Source organism: Mustela nigripes, chromosome 13 (genome assembly GCF_022355385.1).
Source record: "Mustela nigripes isolate SB6536 chromosome 13, MUSNIG.SB6536, whole genome shotgun sequence".
Classification (NCBI taxonomy): Eukaryota; Metazoa; Chordata; class Mammalia; order Carnivora; family Mustelidae; genus Mustela; species Mustela nigripes.
Window position 1 is genome coordinate 14,177,505 of NC_081569.1, and position 17,606 is coordinate 14,195,110.

Here is a 17,606-nt window from a genome sequence, read left to right on the forward strand (position 1 = left end):
CTGGACAGAGGGAAAGATGGTCCTCCCTCACCGTCTTTGCATTGAGGTGAGGTCATGTGACAACTCAGGAAAGAAGGAATCTGAGAAGAGGTGATGCATGCTATTTCCTCACCAGGGCCTTGAGTCACTGTTTCCCTCATGCTTCCATTCCCTTCCTGCCAGCTGGACTGCAGAAAGGTTGTGACCCTTGTTTCAACCTGACAATGTCCCATGGGTGGAGCGTGAGTCCCCGCATGACTTCACAAGGAAGAGATCTTCCCCCAACCTGGACCACTTGCCTTGGAGCTGAATGACTTCGATAGTCTTCATGCCACTGTCTTTTTGTGTCTGTACCTTTGCCTTTCCCTGAACTGTATACCAACAAACAAAAGACTCATTCAAAACGATTTACTAAGAAGTTACTAAGTCTTTAGTCTGGCAGTAGGCCCTGAACGCTCAGTGCTAAATCAGATCCAGGCATACATGACTCACTCCACTGCAATCGTCATCTTATTCTGAAGCCATGAGCTCAGAGAAATGGGGAAAAACCAAAGAGGGGGCATGCCATTCTGCTTGGAAGAAGAGAAGGAGAAATCAGTGTGGCAGTAGTATTTAGAATGAGCCCATAAGCAGCTTCCTCTGGGCAGAGAAGCGGGGAAGGAAATGGGAGAGGACATTCCATGGTTTGCTCAGAAAGGCAAGCCTGGCCAGTCAGCGGGGTGAATGGCTGAGAACCCAGAAGGCAGAGCCAGGACGACACCTGAGGACCGCAATGTGAAGAGGCTTGCTTGGACTTTGCCCCGCATGACAGTAGGATCTACTGAGATTTAAAGTAATCTCGGCATACGGCCGGATTTGTGCCTAAGAAAGGCTTGCGGGAGGGGGTGTGCAGAATGGACCCAAGGGAGAGGCCACGATGGGAAACCTAGGATGGAAATGTCACACCAGCCCAGGACAGGGATAGTGGGGGCCTGAATGGGAATGTCACAGCAAGACTGGAGATGAACGGTCTGCTTTGAGAGAGCTTTCAGAGTGGAGGTAGACGGACTGTGGCTGCAGCTGAATGAATGGGAAAGGGACGGAGGCACCTGCTCACCTGGCTCTCACTCTGCATTCTAGACAGCTGCTCTGAGGTCATTTCTAAAAGAATCAATTCACTTTCCCTATCCCTCACCAGAACGCAGAGCAGTCCCCCTTTACAGATGCTGACGACCTTTCCCGTCCCCTTCCACCCAAGAACTCTCAAGAGCTGCCCCAGATTCCAATCAACACCTTCCAGAACACAGTGCTTCCTCCTGTGGCTGAGGACCTCCCATGTCTCACAGCTGAGGACTAACCATATTCGGTTTAAAGGATGAGGGATAATAAGGCTGGAGTTAATGAATGAGGTTTGAGAAAGCAGAGCAGCATTCTTAAGTGACGGCATGAGTAGAGGAAAATTAAAAGACAGAAGACGGATATTAGTTGGGCTGGGTTATGAGCCTGGGCTGGTCACCAAAGCTCCTTGGGCCTCCGATTTGTAATGTGAAAGCATCGTGCAAAGTATTTTCTAAGAATCTTGATAGTCCTCACAAAAGGAACAAACATTCTAGAACAATGAAGAAATAATTGTTGTTCATGAATTGTGTATTACAGAGCAAATAACAACAATGTCTGGATTTCAGATATGACCAAATTAACTTTGTAAAACTACCTAACTAAATCACAAATTAAATGAGCTAAGAAATGGAAAAGTTATATGAGTGCATGTTTTTAGGGCCTAAACAAACACAATAGTTTTAAGATTCAGAATCATTTACCAGGAGTCAATGTAGAATATGGAATTAAATTAACAATAATTGCCACTCTTACAGAAGGAATAATAATTCTGGTAACCAGAAAGGGTATATAAAATTAATACTAATAATTACAGAGGAATTACTTAATTATCTGACTTATCGAGAGAATATAATCAGATGCTATTAAATAGAAATGAAACTTATATTATTTTACTCTTATGTGTCAATCAAACTGGATCTTTTGGAACAAAGAAGCAGGGTTGAATTGATGTGTTATGCAAGATGATGGTTTGCTAGAATAATTATCTGCTTTAATTAATTTAATTTATTTTATTGTGCCCTAGGTTCACAGAGGTACCAAAATCACAAGATATTTGGGGACATCATACAGTCAGGCAAACGTTAAGGAAACTAGAACCTTTTCATGAACTTTAAAGCAAACATGTCAATAAGAAGATGTAGACTATAGATACTGTACAAAATTCCACATGATGGAATTTTTATGGTAAACATTTCTCAAGTCTTTTGGAAATAGTTTTACCTAAAGATTGAAAGTCCTCTCAAGAGCATTAAGAAAAATATGGAAGTGTGTGGTAAAAGATCTTCAAATTATTGAGCCCTAGGAGATTGGAACTATAAGGACCCCCATTTTGCAGATGAGGAAATTAAGGCATAGAGAGGTATGGAGAGGTTCAGGACAAGAGACGACAAATTTCTGAGCCAGAACTTGAAGCCCGGAGCAGAGTCAATGTTCTAACCACTACCCTTGGCATCAGTGTCCATTATTCCCAACACACTAGATAGGAATTTATGCCAGAGTTTCCCAATGGCTGCTGAAAAATCAGGGAGAAAGAGCTTCCTTCTGGGGTAACACCTTCACCTGAAGCATGGGGGTATCTCTGTGAAGACTTACCTCAGATCATGACGTCAGCCATTTCCAAGAATCTTGATCAGACATTTTGGACCAGCCAAGATCAGGCTTCCACCAGTTCCTTGAAGCCCAGAGACTTGACTTAAAGATAAATCAAGTATTTAAATTTGCCTTTTGCCTTACTGAAACCATCTCTGTAACTCCTGCCAAAACTTCCATAGATGTCACCAACAGGAATATTATCCACAACAGGCCAGGGAAGACAGCCTGATGTTCTCAAGCTCCACTCCAGTGACTTGCTAGGCACCCAGAACATGTTCAGCTTGTCCTCAGGAAAGAAGGGTAACTTACTCCTTATGTTTCCAGTGACAATATAATTTATTGTCCAAATCAGGCACTTTTGAGAAGAAAAAGATACACTATTAATAATGACTCTAGGGGGGAAAAAATGACAAAAACAATACTCGCTCCATGCAAACTGGGACATGTCATCATCACACTTTTCATGGTTTATTGTTTTCTCTATCTGGATTATGATACATTATGTCTTTTTCCAGTTTTGCATTCCTTAAATTCGGTTTTAAGCTTTTCCAAGGAGACAGAAACATGGGTATGTCCATGAGTCAACAAAATCATTTCTCTGCGGCAGAGAACGATAGAACCACCAGGAAGAAGGAACGTCCTCACGTGTCACGCCAAGCCTTCGTGTGGATCTAGCATCACGTGGCCTCGGGGTCACCCCTTCAGGCGAATTTGTGTTTATTAACAAACAATCTAGATAAAGTCTGACAAAGTGTCTGCTTACCAAATCTGTAAATGGTTAAAGAATCTGATCAAGACAATGGCAATTGTTTTCTTTTTTTTCTCCTAGGATCCTTAACATTTATTAATTTGGAGAATTCTTTAGAAATTTTTTATTATAACTATGCAGAAGTAGGAGACACATTTATTTATTCATTCATGCATTCTCACATTGATATATATATATTTTTTTAATTTTTTGAAGATTTATTTATTTATTCTAGAGAAATAGAAACAGAGAGAGAATGTGCCTGTGCACTCATGGAGGTCAGGGAGGGACAGGAGGAGGGGGAGAGAGAAACTTGAGCAGACTCCATGCTGAGCATGGATCCCAATGTAGGGCTCAATCTCACAACTCCAAATTTACAACGTGACCCAAAAACAAGAGTGGGACACATAACCAACTGTGTCACCCAGGCACCCTGATACATATATTTTTTAAAACATTTATCAAAATAAGAGGTCAGTGCTTCCTTTTACCCATGGAAATAATCAAAATTCATTCATCTATTTATTCATCCCACTCACCTGGATGTTTATGTACCAAGCACTGTGCTAGGTACTGAGGGGCATATCAATTAATTAAATAAGATGGGCATAGTTTCTGTGCAAAAACAGACAAATGAAGCGATTGAAAATCGAGATCAGTGCTGTGAAGGAAATTATAAATATAGAAAATGCAGAGTTGGGATACAACAAGAGAGACGTACTTCACTGTTCGTTTATTTCCAAATACGTATTTTGAATCTCCTTTGTACCAACAGCCCTTCTAGGCTCTGAGAGCATCGTGATTAACAAAAAGGGCACCACTCCTTCCTTACCCAATATACAGTCAGCTGGGAAGAACAAACAGCAAACAAGTTAATGAGCACAGGATTATTTTTAAATTGCAATAAATGCCACCAAGAACTCGAAAAGGGGTTAAGCAATAGTGCTGGGTCGGTCAACTCCAGCCCACTTAGCTGTCTTAACTCCAGCCCACTTAGGTATCTAGCCACGGATACCTCATGGCCCACGGGACTTGCGATGTTCACTGTCTGCTTTACTACTTCTCAGTAAAAAAGTTTACTGACCCCCGCCATAGAGAATAAGTGACAGCAGATGGGAAGAGAATTCCGCCGTGTTAGTCAAGGAATATTTCCGTGCAGACATGACATTTAACCAGAGGCCAGACCGAGAAGGAACTGATCACAGGGATTAGTACAGGACGAGCCCTCTGTTGAGGAAGTTACCGGAGTGAAGGACTCAAGGCAGCCAAGAGGTCCAGGAGCTAAAAGGAGGGGTGAGTGACTTGATTGTGGTGTGGGCAGGCGGGGACAGTGGAAGGGGCCAGATTCCAAGGGTGTTGGCATTTGAGAGAAGAGTTTTCCATCACATTCTTTTTTTTTTTTTTTTTTTTAAGAAGGTGCCTTTATTTATTTATTTTTTAAAGATTTTGCTTATTTATTTGACAGACAGAGATCACAGGTAGGCAGAGAGGCAGGCAGAGAGAGAGGGAGGGAAGCAGGCTCCCCGCTGAGTAGAGAGTAGAGAGCGCGATGCAGGGCTCTATCCCAGGACCCTGAGATCATGGGCTGAGCTGAAGGCAGAGGCTTAACCCACTGAACCACCCAGGTGCCCCTTCGATCACATTCGAAGAGCAATGGACAATAGAATGATACTCTGTAAGTGGTAAGGTGATTTGTCTGGAATTTTAAAAGATGGCTCCAATTGCTGATTGACAATCAAACTTGGAAAGTGGAAGCTGAATGCAAGGGGCAGGTTAGGAAACTAAGTCTACTGTCCAGGTGAGGGTTGATGGACCATCGCTACTCTATTGGCCAAGGCAATTCGGAGAAATCAGTCATATGGAAGCACTTCGGAGCTAAATTCTTTTGTATCATAGGTTTTCTCCATCCCAGGAGCATGAATCTAAAACTGGTAAAAATATCCAGATTGTGTTTGCCTCTCTGCCTGAGCGAAACACCTGGAGCCCCAGAGCTCCAGAGCCAGATTCTGAAGCTCACTTGAACTTGATTGTCCACAGATGAGCTACATAGTTTTATGATTATTCTTGATCTGGATAATGTCACTGTGATTTTCTCAGAGCCTGAAATGTAGGAGGCCGGAGAGACTTGGCTACACCCCGTGATACAGTCCTGCTTTATCCTGGAGTCCCCCGGGAAGCAGAGGCTGAAGCAGGGCTTCCCAAACCCACAAACAGCAGCCAGTTGAGAAGACCACACAAGGGGACATGCTTGAGTCAGTCACTGCTTTGAGCTCCATCTGTCTAGGGCCCTCCAAGGAGCACTTAGAACAGGTCTCAGTTCTTCACCGGAGTGTAGCATCAAGTGTCATTTGCTTCTGCCTCTCATACCCCATGATTCAACAGTTTCTTCATGGGTCGTTCTGATGAATTCATGTGTGGCCCTAACAGAGCATCGGAGAAGCTCTGGCCCAGAAACCTAGAGGGACAGAGACCAGGAGAAGCCAAGGGGAGGGCTACCGAGTGACAACAAACAACTTGTCAAGCTCTCAAGCTGTTTCTTCCAGCAACAACTCAAGGAAAAAGTGAGTCTAAATCATGCAATGAGGGGCACAAATGTGCCCCCATTAAACCCCTATACAGACTATGAAACACTCGTATTATTATATCCTCTCCCATTTGACCTTTACAAAGACACCCCCCCTTTTTTTTAATAAAACTTAACATTCCCATTTTGGAGATGAACAAACTGAGCCTTGGAGGTACACTAGAAACAATGGCAGAACCAGGGCTAGAATCCACATCTTCTTACCCCTCACTAGGGCTCCTTACTCCCCACCTGCTACTTCTAAAGGACTGAATAAAAGATCAATGCAACAGCGAAACAAATTCTTATGAGCATAAATGCAAAGCAAGGGGGAGGAAAGCTGCTTTTGCCTGGAAGTGAGCAACGTAGGATGGTCTCTCGATGAAGCCATCTTGTTCAAATGATCCAGTGTTTGGTAAACAATTCCTTAATCATAACCTTCAGTATTTTATACACTTCTAATAATGCCATCTTTCAACTCCCCTGTTTCCAGGCTGAGTAATCCCAGGTTCTTTGGTCTCCCCACACATGATAACATTACTTGCCCATCGTCTGTCAATTCCCCAGTTCTGTTCTAGCCTTCATGGGGGAGAAGACAGACATTCTACAATGTGCTGGGAAATGTTAATTCCTATTTATTGCTTAAGAAAAAGATAATCAATCCAAGAGTGTAACTGAGCTCCCCAAGGTAAGAGGTTGCCACTGATTCTGGTCCCTGTCCCTTATTGGATGGATGACTTTTCCCTGTGTGCTTAAAACTACAAGTGGAGTGAAAGTCAAAACCATAAGTGACTGCAGAATTGCCCCTTACATTCCCACACTTCATGGAAAATCGCCTTTGGATTTTCTCACACTCCCTGCCTGTGACTCACCTGGCAATGTGACCACGTGGGGGCAAGCAAGGGGGTGGGGGTCACACCTGAAAAGCTGCCGTGATGTGTGGCTACCTGGGCCTCCCAGGAGGAAAGCAAACGTTGCCCCAAGGAGTGAAAAACTAGGCTTTATGATAAAGGACGATCCAGATCCCACATTAGTTTACATAAAATAAAATAAATCCCTAGCAAACTTCATCCCTTGAACAATGATTAATAATTAGTCATGGAAGACCTCACTCTGGATGGCAGCCTCTGTCTGGAAAGCCGGCTGGCTCTAGACTTAGTGAAAACTTAGACTAGACATGAATGCATGAGATCCTCATTGAATGCACAGTGCCCTCACTGAAACTCTGCTTGTCAATCTCAACCCTGCCGCACAAGAAGACAGCTCAATATGGTGCGAAGAACATGGTTCCTGCATGATTGCAGACTCGACTCTTTGCTTGTGTCTGACACTGAAGAAAGCTCTTACCTACTGAGTCTTGATTTCCTTCTCTGTAGAATGGGGACACAGAAGAACTGGGTGAGTAAGGCCAAGCACATAGTAGGTATTTAATACATTGTTATTATTTTTAAAGATGTACTTATTTATTTGAGAGAGAGTGTGTGGGTGGGGGAGGGGCAGAGAGAAGGAGACAAACTCTCTGCTGAGCATGGAGCCCGGCTCGGGGCTCGATCCCAAGACCCTGAGATCATGACCTGAGCCAAAATCAAGAGTGGGACGCTTAACCCACTTAGCCATCTGGGTGCCCCAATACTATTATTATTATTAACATAATATTATTAACTTATTTGTTGTAATCGCCACAGCCTTAGAATCACAAAAGAAAACGAGCCTGCCCAGTGACCCATGGAATTTCCCCCAATAAACCTTCTGGAACCCAGAAGACACTGCGTCATGCCCACCCCCCACCACCAGTTTCCTAACAAACCCTTTCCCCTGCGACCAAATATAAACCAGCTTCACAATCGTCCCCGCAGACCTTCTAATTATCTCCACTGTTTACAGCATCCAGCCACTCCGCTACCAAATTCTCCATTATTCTGACAGCCAACAAACTAGGCCTATTAGAACCAGCACAACTTCTGCCTAAGGCAGGAACTTTGTGAGACCACAAATCGTCTTGGTATTAAAAGTCGGTGCATAAGAACTGCCCTCAGCTTTTGCGCTAAATTGCTAGTTTGAAGACATTCATTGCAGTACATTGTATTTCCACTATATTTTGCTTTAATAGACTTCGCGGTGAAGTGTATAAGAAGAGTTTTAAAGCCTGAGGTAGCACACAGCCAACTTTTTTTCCCCCCTTTTATATATTTTTCCATCTTTTGTTTGTCACCTTATATTGTTTTGTTGTTTCACATACATAAAACAACCTGGCAATCACAGAACAATCCCCAGCAGTTAGTTGGAGGCACATATTGACTTTACTATTAAAAGTTGAAACAATCAAGCTAAAGAATCTGTGGTGTATTTTTCTGCTGCTTGCATGAGACTTTAATTTTAAAACGAATGGAAAATATCCCCTCTGAATGTAATAGCGTTTTCATCGACCTTGGTTTATTTCTATCCTCTTGTGTTGCCTGCCTAGGACCACTCTGCAGTTAGAGAGAGGAGTAGAATTTTCATCTGAAAGTGCCTGAGTGCTTTATGGCCACGATTCTTTGATTCCAAGTTAATTGGCGGGCTGAGGGATGCCTGTTTGCCTTGCCTTGACTTGATGTAAGCAGCACTGCTCATTCCTGTGTTCATCTTTGTGATGCCATGGCGGGTGTCTAGGGATCCTGTGTTAATGCTCTGCATCGCTGGAGATGGCAGGAGGGGTGAAGCCTGCATATTCCCTGTCTTCATGTAGCACACAGTCTCATCGGAGAGAAGGGGCAAATATTCCCATGACTATGGATGCCAGGAGCCTCTTCACCATCAGAGTTATAAAGAACATGTATTATCAGGAGATCAACTTCAGATGTTGGGGGTCAGAGAAGGTCTTGCAGAAAATGACTGAGATGAGGAGGTGAGGAGATTGAATGAGGGACATCTGAAAGAAAAGCACCAAAAAAAGAAATCATACATCAAAAAGTCTTAGGGCAAGATGGACCTTTGGAGAAACCAAGACAAGGATGGCACTGGGGAGCAGAGACCATGGTCAAGAGAAATGGGAAGTAGAGCCGAAATGGAGGACAGATCTAGAACAGCGGGACTCTAGTGATGATGATAGAGCCGAGATTTTACTCCAAGGCCAAAAGGAGGTCATGAAAAGGATTTCAGCAGAGGACTTGCATGATCCATTTATACGATTCACTTTTAGAAGAATCCCTCTCCCTCTGGCTTGGTTTGGAGAATGCTGAAGGAAGGCTGGAGCAGAAATGGAGAAAACTATCTTGAGAGCGAGGAGTCCAAGTGAGAGATGGTCCCTAAAATGAATGGTTTGGAAAAAAATAATATTGGGGAGGGGGAAATGATGTTGAAATGGCTTCAGGACACAGTAAATATGGTGCTGAAGGAGGAGACAATTTTTAGAAAGAGGTCAAGAGGTCCAGTTGAGCAACTACTAGAGGAAGGTACAACTTTTGAGACAGGAAACTCTAGAAGAAGATTTGAAAGAACCTCAAGTGTTCAATGGTAGACACTTTTAAGAGCTTTTTGCGGGGGGGTACATGAGTCATCTGAATCCAACTCTAAGTGAAGCTGAGATCGATTCAAAGAACAATGGGCTACCTCAAGAAATTTGAGAAAGAAATCATATCCTGGAAGAGAAGAATCAGGAAGCCCAGAGATCCAGATAGCAGGAATCCACTGATGCTCCAAGCTGTGACATTGCTATAACTCAGTTCAGCAGCTCCCAGTGTCTGAGTCTTGACAGCAAGGGCCAATTATGGGAAGAGACAATCTGAGCAGTTTGGTTTAGGACAGAGGCCCACTTGTCCAGTCCATAGTGGCTGGGGAGAAAGGACCTTATAGCACAACACAGACACTCCAGGCTCATCCAGGTCGTGTGGGAGTACTTCTCAGAGAAGGCTGTGAGTTATGAAATGGGAAGATACTCCAAATGTCTCCAGTCTATACACGCAATCTCATTTAGCCTTCGCAACAACCCTCTGAGATTGATCCTGCTATAACCACACTATAGAGAAGGCCATTAAACCTGGGGAAGTGAATCAGCCTCCAAGGCCACACTGTTAGTAGGTGGTAGAGCTCAGTTAAACTCATGCTGGTCTTTAAGTGCCTTCCAAATCCAGTGGATTCAGTCTATACTCACAGCTACTCAAAATGCACTCTCCCAGCCATGGCCTTACTATGCAGGATACTGAGCACTCCGGAGGAAAGAAAGGAGATTTGGTTAAGTTTAATTATGTTCTAGTTGATTCATCAGACTTCTGGAATCTGAAATTTATGCCTTTCCACAGATGGTTAACATGATGATTAGAAGGATGAAAGTACATTCACCCAGAGATAAACATAAGGTTGGTTAAAGCAGCACAATTGCTTCTATTCCCAAGCTTGGCCCAACACTGTGACTTTCAGAGACCAAAAACAAGAGTGCATATCTCCTTCTGAAGCTGTCACACAAATTGTTCACTGGTCTTTCTGTGAATCCAGCGATAGATAGATGAGATTCATCCTGACTGAAGTGGAAAGAATGGAAACCCCTCCATCAACATCAGAGGGAAAAGACTGATTACACATAATAAAGTGCCCTCCATAGCATGTCATACTCCCCTTTGTGTTAAGTGGATTTGTGAATGGCAGCAGGAAATATATTAGTTATATTACAGAGAGCTCGTAAACATGTGTACTGGGTTGGCCAAAGTCTCCTCTCCAAGGATATAAACTCTATAAACACAAGTGCTGTCCTGTTCATTGCAGTATCCAGGGTCAAAACCAGTGTCTGGCATGTAACATCCAAATGCTTAGAACATGCCTGAGAAAAGAAGGAATGACTCCAATCGCCCAACTGTCCATTTCTAGGTGTCATTTTGTGAAGTTCTTTTTTTTTTTTTAGAATTTTCTATGTTTATAACACCACAATGAAAAGCTTCATTCATACAGAAAACATGAGAAATTCAGAAACATTGAACACAGAAATAGGCAAATCATCTGAAGAATGTATTATAGATGTTTGCTTCCACAATTTTCTTGGTTTACTCTACCAGCCTGTATCCTTCCCATCTACTCTAATTGCACATACACATGGTTGGGAGTGGGGAAAGGGAAGATCAAAGCAAGCTGACCAAAACAAACAAAAACTAGAGGAACCCATCTGTACTGTGTGTCCACAAACCAGGAAGAGTGCTCTTACCAGAAACCTACCAACTGGAACCCCCATCTTGCATTTCCAGACCCCAAAATTGCACGGGACATGATTTCTATTTCCATCACCCAGATCCTGACCACCCTTTTCCTTCCTTCAGGATACCTCTTCCTTCAGGACACCCACAGCCACCACCTTTGAGGAGCTTGGAGGGGGGGCATGGAGTGCAGCAACACAGGACACTGGGTTGAAAGAGTTTTGCCCACACTTTTTCAGGATCTCCTGGGAGTGAGGGGGCTGAGGCATAGCAAAGCCATGTTCATTACCCTCCAGGAGACTGCTACATACTGGAGAATGAAATCCACTGCTCCAAGCTCATCCTTGGGTGTAGAAAATGACATTGTAGCCTAACAGATTCAATATATCAGTGGCCCATTCCGATAAGGACCTTCCTTTTTGCCACAGTGGGGTCCAATGTGATACTGAACAGCAGAAACAGAAATTTCAGAAAGCTCACACGGTCACTTGGGCCTCAAGTCAGAATTCTCTATTCCAGTACATCTAGAAGCACTGCAGCTATGAAGACATTCCCATCCTGTACCTAAAGATGTAGGATGAAATGAAAAATGCAGCAGGGTCAAAAGAAACTGAGGGGAAAAGCAAAAGCAACAAGAACAATTAAAAACAAAACAAAACAAAAGAAACAAACAAAAAACCCTTCAACTATTTGTATATTTCAGGGCATTGCAGTAAAGATTTCCTCTATCAATCATTTTCAAAATTTGTTTTTGACAACGCTGGAGTCCAGCCCCATGGCCTTCTTGGGCGATCCCGAGACCCCACAAGTATGGCAAAGGGCAGCCTGAGCCACTCTCTAGAGAGGATATCCTACTTCATGCCTATCGTCCCAGACAACAGCAGAGAGAACACAGCAACGGAAGCATTCTTTGGCAGCAAAACAGACGATTGGTTTAGTTGTGAGTCTGTTGAGGTCCCTAGACTATGTTTGAAAATATCAATGTGTTTAATAGATTTATAATGATTCAGAATTTAAGCTCCCGCCCCCAAAAAAAGAAAACGTTGAAAGAAAAAAAGAAAGAAAGAAAGGAAGGAAGGAAGGAAGGAAGGAAGGAAGGAAGGAAGGAAGGAAGGAAGGAAGAAAAGAAAAGAGGGGGAGAAAGAGGAAGAAGAAAGCAAGCAGCTCTGAACTACTCAACGGTCTCATTGGTTTTACTTTCCGTCTTGAGATGCCTGGAAGCACCGACTTTTGTTGTCACTCTGGGCGCTAGGCGCCCCTTCTTTTCCCACGCTGACCTCTGCCTTTTCTGTAGGTGGTTTACATAGCACAGCGAAGGGTTACAGCTCTTCGGCAAACTTCTTCACAGCAGAAAGGGCAAACAAGCTTTCACATAACTTCCTGTTTCTCAACAGAGCTATGGGTCTTCCCCCTCCCCCATGTTTTTGTTTTTCTGTTCATTCTCATGGAAAAAAAAAAAACCTGGAGATTGTTAGAAAAGGAAAATTACTTAATTAAAAGCAGGGGAAGCATCAGAAGCTTACATGGGGCTAAATGTGCATTTGGTCTTTTATTTTTTTCCCCTCTGCCATGTGTCTGAGAAGTTTGTATATATTCTGTCTATTTTGTAAGTAGCAAGTGAAAAATGTAACATGTGTATAGTTTTCTCTTCCTGTGTTTTATGGTCTTTTTTCTTTTTTCTTCTCTTTTTTATTTTTTTTAAAGTCAGATGCCCTGGAGAGGTTTAACTCTGGGGTTATTGTGTGAAGAAGGGTATTTGGGATTAAGATTTTCAGATGAGGTTAAGGCTTTTTGGTTGACCCTTGACATGACCTTTAGCTAGAAGCACCTCCAGAGAGGGAACGGGGGTGTCCTCATCTTTATGACCCCTGAACCCCTCGCCACAGCACTGGGTACAAAGTAGACACTCAGAAAGTTTAAAGTCTGTGTGGGTTGAATGTCGTAACCCCAAACTTTCTTTTACCATCTGTAAAGATAGTAACAGTAATTCAGAGCCAAGAAAATTGTGTCATTTGTAACTTCTGAAAGCACTTCAAAATTAGTTCCAGAAAGATTCTCAATGACTTCTTGAAAGAATAAGATGCGGTATGTACAGTTTTAAACTCTGACCTGTTCCATACAAACTTTCACCTTGTCTATATGTGAATATATTTCCAACAAATGTAAAATGTTCTGTTTCAGGTGAGGAGGTTTGCCAGCAGGACTGGCCAACTACATAAAATGAAAACAGTCTCCTGGAAACAACCAGGCGGCTGACTATGTTATTTTTACTCGCCAAGGAGTGACAGGAAAATTCTATGTAAGTCTGAAAGATGCCCTTGCCTCCAGACAATAATCTAGAAATCAAAATGTGTCCTGACATAGTATCTGTAACCTTTAATACAGGCACAGATGCATTCTTTAGTATGGAACTATTCAGATCCCCCAAGCTGGGAAAAGTTTACAGGAGATGCTCTTTGCCCTTAAGAACCAACATGTAGGGGCGCCTGGGTGGCTCAGTGGGTTAAAGCCTCTGCCTTCGGCTCAGGTCATGATCCCAGGGTCCTGGGATCGAGCCCCACATCCGGCTCTCTGCTCAGCAGGGAGCCTGCTTCCTCCTCTCTCTCTGCCTCTCTGCCTACTTGTGATCTCTGTCTGTCAGATAAATAAATAAAATTAAAAAAAAAAAAAAAAGAACCAACATGTAGATAGAATCACCTACTATCCCTGTCTTAAGGATCCGGGATATTCAAGACAACTAGGAATTCCTTTCCACATCCCAACACCACATTTGTTGAACATTTCTTTCATTCCAGGCCCGACCAGTGTGTTCAAATTCCTACCCAGATTGTTTGCCCATATACACACTTGGGGAAGCAGTTTGCAAATAATGCAAATCACTCTGTGTGTAATTAACAAAGTCTGCGTTGTTTCTATCTGCAACTGAGAGGGGAGAGAAACCCCTGAGAAATATGTCACTTAGAAGACATGACCTTAACTTCCTTATCCATTTAAGCATTGTTGGAAGGAATGATGGGTTCCTAGCAAATCTTGGTTCACACTTACCTGGATACTCACTAGAAATCTGTCCAAACTTTTTTAGTTTGGACCAGAATTGTATTGAGGGATTTTCCAGTTGGACCAGAATTATATTGAGATAAGAGTTCTCAGACCAATTCCCTCTATTTTGCTCCTATCAACCAAGGAATATAAAAAGACACTTTCTTAGATTATTCCAACTGCAAATAAAAGCTGGAAGGGAAGGAGGGGGAGGAACTATTGAGGGGAGATGAGATGCAAAGGCAGGTGTCGAAGAATGTGGAAAAAATTTCTGTTTTATTTTTGTGATTCTGGGATTTATGCAGAGCAGATCGGACATCCTATTATTGGCTGCGTTTAGCAGGATGCAGAATACCGAAGCCGAAGTAAAACCTGAGGCAAAGCCTCCAATGGGACATGGAAGAGTCAGAGTCAGAGAAAAAGAGAAGGCGAGACGGAGAGGGTCAGAGAGACAGAAAGGAGGGCAGCACTGGGAGAAGACATGAAAAATTAGAACAGGAGCTCAGAGCACTCGGGAGAGCAGGGGAAATGACAGTTGAAATTAGAACAGGAGCTAAGAGGAGCAAGCAGAAGGGGACGGCAGGAACCAAGAAATTTAAGGAGGGGAGAGCCAACTCAGAGAAGTGGCCAGAAAAAAGCCCGCTGAGCTTCTCTAAGAAAGCCGGAGACTCGTGTGTGTCCAGCAGATAGACTGACGTTCCCCATACGGATGAAAACAAATTATTTGTCATTCTGAAATGACTCTGAAAGGGGGAATGGAATGTGCCCCAACAATCAATATTAAATTTTATGCCTGCTGCACCTTTCAAAAGCTTCAAGAAGACATTGATTCAAGTAAGTGTCACCTTATTTTCAACGACCTTTGATTATTCACTTTGAACAGTTTTAGAACCGAAGTTGGCACCCAGACTTGGGGGACCAGGGAAGGCGGAGGGGGCGGTTTCCCGCTGCGGCTGCGGGGAGACGAGGATGCGCTGTCAAGGCGGCGGGGGAGGGATGCTCTGGCGGGAGGAAGGGCTGATCCCCGTCCAACAGCAGCGCGCGTGCGCGTGGAAGCTGGGAGTTTATGGTTTTCATTATATAGTAGACGTTCTTAGAAAGCCGAGAGGAACTGTGCTTGCCGGCGGGTCTGGCTGAGCGGTTTGGGGCACTTTCTAAGTTGTATTTTGTGGCCAGTTTTACAAGAGGAAAATCCCTGATTCCAGTGGAATGGCTTGGGAAACGGAACGATGGGTTTCCCAGATGGGGCTTTTGCAGAACCGGCCAGTCAGGACTCTGGCTTTGCAGTTTTTCCTGACTGCCTTATCTCTGGTAGTCAGACACCCATCCTGGGTCGGAATTGGTTATGTCGGGTGTAGGCTTCCGTCTGGGACTGAATGAATAGGTCTTCAAGCTGGGGCACGTGATACAGTCACTCTCTGTGTTTCTCTATATCTTAATGCCAGACTAGAGCCTGGGTTTGAGGCCTAGAATACTCTCTCCATTGTATCAAAAATGTGCATGTATTGCTGATTTGTTTCCTTGAATGTTATGAACCAGCCTGTCTCTTCCATGCTTGATTCAAATACCACCTTCCCAAGAATCTGATGCCAGCCATAGTTCTTCCTACATCTGAGTCTGAATTTTTGGTTCTGGTGACCCAATCTATCTTCTAAATTTGATTGATTTCCTGGATTTGGCTTCTTGATAACCCCTGATGTAGGAATCCCTCTCACCAGCTGGTCCTGAGAAACCCAGTCCCACCCTGGGTGGGTCACCCCATCAACATCCCATCATGTTGCAGATGATATGAAACATCCTGGCGTGCCTAGTTCCAGGACGTACTTGGTGATAGTATATTTACATGTTATTCAATTAACTACTTCATAATATCTATGTTTCCCCAACTGGCTCTTGCTTTCTGCCTGTGAGTGAGTCCATGCCTCCCCAGTCCTGGAAACAGATTCATTCATTCATTCAATAGATGTTTATTGAACCAATATGATGCTTTAAGTAGCGCACTAAGTACCATTGACTTTGCATTCAGTGGAATTTTACTTATTCAAGTATTTATTGCATATGAACCATGTGCTGGGTGCTTTTCTAAGTGGTGGCAATAGAGGACAGTGATGAAGATGATGATGAAGATAAAGTTCCATTTTTCAGAGTTCCTACATGCAGTTGAGTGAAAGCCATAAACATATGAGCAAGTAAATATGGTAGGTCAGATGATTTTGAAAGCAATGAAGCAGGGTAAGGGAAAGAATGTAGCAGCCAAGTGAAACAGAACATGCAAAGTTCGTGAGATATTTTCTTTGTTAAAGGAACAGGTGAGAGGCTTGTGTAGCTGGTGTAGAGTGAATTGAAGGAAGCAAAGGAGACAATGAAGGCAAAGAGCGACCAGGGCCCAGATCAAGGTTGGTCTCAAAGTCATTAAAAAGAATTCGGCTCCTACTTTTGGTGAGGTCTGGAAAACCACTAGAGGCCTCTGAGCAGAAGGCTGGTACAAACAATATTTACAAAGAAAAACTCTGGCTTTTCCATTGAGAAGAGATTTTGGATAGGCAGGTATGGAAACAGAAAGACCAGGTAGAAACTGACTGTAATAGTCAAGGCAAGAAATGGTAATGCCTTGGAACAAGATGGTAGCAATGATGTGGCAAGAAGTGAGATGCTACATACATCTGAGAAAATTGACAGCATGTGCTGATGAACAGCTCTAGAGATATGAGAACAAGAAAGGAGATGAATATCTGCATTGTTTTCAACTGGAAGGATGAAGTTGCTATTTGCTAAGGAAAGACTGGAGAAGAAGCAGGCTTGGGAGACTGGTGGTTAGTGGGGATTTGTGAATTTGGTTCTATGAATGTTGAGTTTGAGACACCATTTGAATAGTTAACTGAATATGACAAGGAGATACATAGGACCGGGGGTTGATGGTAGACATCCAGTTTGGAGATATGATTTTGGAGTCATCAGTATTTAGGTGATACTCAAAGCCAAAGGCAGGATAGAATCATGTAGGATTCCATCCTCCAGTGTAGATGGAGATGGAGAAGAAGTGGAAAGAACAGTCACTGGAGTGTTCTAATGTTTCTAAGTCAGGAGGGTGAGGAAGTACCAAAAAACAAAATGGAAGTAGTGCCCAGTGATGTGGGAAGAGAACCAAAAGAAAATGGTGTTCTGGAACCCAAAAGCAGTGCAAATTTTGAGAGAAGGGAGTAATCGAATGAGAACCACAAACTGTCTCATGAATTTAGCCAAGTGAGGGTCACTATTGCCCTTGATAAGAGCTGTTTCAATGAAGAGGTGAGCTGTGAGATGTTGATTTCACTAAAGTCAAGGGAGAGGAGGAAAAGGCAAATTAGAGGCAGTGAGTAGAAGCAGAGAAATGGAGTAAGACCTGTGGACCCATGTGGAGTCATGGGAGGGTGTTTTTCCGGTG

At 43.3% G+C, this 17,606-nt stretch overlaps 1 long non-coding RNA gene across 1 annotated transcript in view; it reads left to right on the plus strand.

The window, feature by feature from the left end:
• The first annotated feature begins 14,713 nt into the window (after positions 1 to 14,713).
• LOC131999080 (uncharacterized) overlaps positions 14,714 to 17,606 on the plus strand; it is a 286,222-nt gene continuing 283,329 nt past the window's right edge. The window contains exon 1 of the long non-coding RNA XR_009399007.1: positions 14,714 to 15,016. This is a non-coding gene — a long non-coding RNA (uncharacterized LOC131999080). The remainder of the gene's footprint in view (positions 15,017 to 17,606) is intronic.